Here is a 1,995-nt window from a genome sequence, read left to right as displayed (position 1 = left end):
ATATATATAGGCACCCCCCATATATGGGCACCCCTTTATATATGGGCATCCACCCATATATGGGCAGCCCCCTTAGAACCCCCATGACCCTTACGAACCCTATCACCCCTATGACCCTTAGCGCCCCTATGACCCTCGTGACCCTCAGCGCTCCTATGACCCTCGTGACCCTTAGCACTCCTATGACACTCGTGATCCTTAGCACCTCTATGACATTTAGAACCCCTATGACCCTCGTGACCTCTGAGACCATTGTGACCATTATGACCCTTATCCCCCTATGACCCTTATGACCCTTAACACCCCTATGGCCCTTAGCACTTCTCTGACCCTCGTGATCCTTATGTCCCTTAGCATCTCTATGATCCTCGTGACCCTTATCACTCTTAGCTCCTCTATGACCCTTATGACCCTTAGCACCCCTATGACCCTTAGGGCCCCTATGACCCTTGAAATCCTTAGCACCTCTATGACCTTTGTGACCCTTAAGACTCTTAGTACATCTGTGACCCTCGTGACCTTTATGACCCTTAGCCTCTCTATAACCTTTATGACCCTTAGCCTCTCTATAACCTTTATGACCCTTAATATCCCTATGACCCTTAGCCTCTCTATAACCTTTATGACCCTTAATATCCCTATGACCCTTGGCACCTCTATGACCCTCGTGACCATTATGGCCCTTAGCACCTCTATGAACCTCGTGACCCTTATGACGCTTAGCCCCTCTATGACCCTTATGACCTGTAGCACCCCTATGACCCTTATGACCCGTAGCACTCCTATGACCCTTAGTCCTATATTTATTATATAGAGAGCACCCTTGAGACCCTTACAGACCCTTCGAGACCCTTTAAGAACCTTGAGACCCTTCCAAACCCTTTGAAACCCTCTGAGACCCTTCCTGAAAATTATCACCATTTCATGTCTTAACAGAAGTCGATTTGGAATATTATAATAGAGAGATGAAAATCTCATGTTTTTCTGAGATTTATAACTCCATGTGTAAATAATAGTACATTAGAGTACAAGGGCACAAATTTCGTTTTCAACGAATGTGTAGTTTACAGGCCGAGCCGAAGGCGAGGTCTGTACACACATTCGTTGAAAGCGAAATTTATTACCGAGTGCTCTATAATATTTTATGTCAAGTCGTGCAGAAGTCGAGTTTTGAGCAACTGCGCGAAGCGCAGCGTGCGATAAACTCGACTTATTGCACGGCGCGACATAAATGTATTTATTTCACTATAAAATTGTAGAGGTCTTCCATGGGTTCATAATTGTTTGTCAAACTGGTCCATATAGATGCGACTAGTTTCATCGAATAAAGGAACAAATATTTATGATAGTACCATATTTATTCGTCATGCAAGGATTTCATGACAGTCTTCCTTTGAACTAAACCTGATTTTGTATGATTTTTCTCACCGATTTACGAGTTGTCTAATTTAATACAGGTACACAGATGGGGACATATGCTTTCTATAGAATTCATTGGCATCTTTTTTTGAGGTTTTGAATCGTCTATTTTACTCCATTTATAATCTTTGAGAACACATGCATTCTAATGTAATAGGCCTACCTTTTGAGCTGATAATCTCTGGATTTATGAAATTGACGATTTCATGAAGCCGGAATTTATCTGTGTGTGAGAAATGTGTACTTTGCGTCCGGCGGGACGAAAAAGATATTGTTTTCAAATCAGCAGGTAGCTTTGTTTGGTGACATTGTTGATATCTAATCTGAGCGGGATTGGTGTTTCTTTTTTTAGTAGAATTGGTACAGATCCATTCGAAAGCTTACTACTAATGCAATTGGTAGAAATGAAGAAAAAAGTTATAACACATAAAGAACCGGTTAGATATCTTCTACCAAAAAGGCTCGAACACCTGCTTGCTTCGTGAAGATTTATGAAAAAATTCCGAAAAATCCGCACACAGACACTGATACACACACACACACACACACACACACACACACACACACACACACACA

The sequence above is a fragment of the Diachasma alloeum genome, unplaced genomic scaffold (genome assembly GCF_001412515.2).
Source record: "Diachasma alloeum isolate Michigan unplaced genomic scaffold, Dall2.0 Dall_scaffold_01409, whole genome shotgun sequence".
NCBI lineage: Eukaryota > Metazoa > Arthropoda > Insecta > Hymenoptera > Braconidae > Diachasma > Diachasma alloeum.
Note: the sequence above shows the minus strand (reverse complement) of the source record.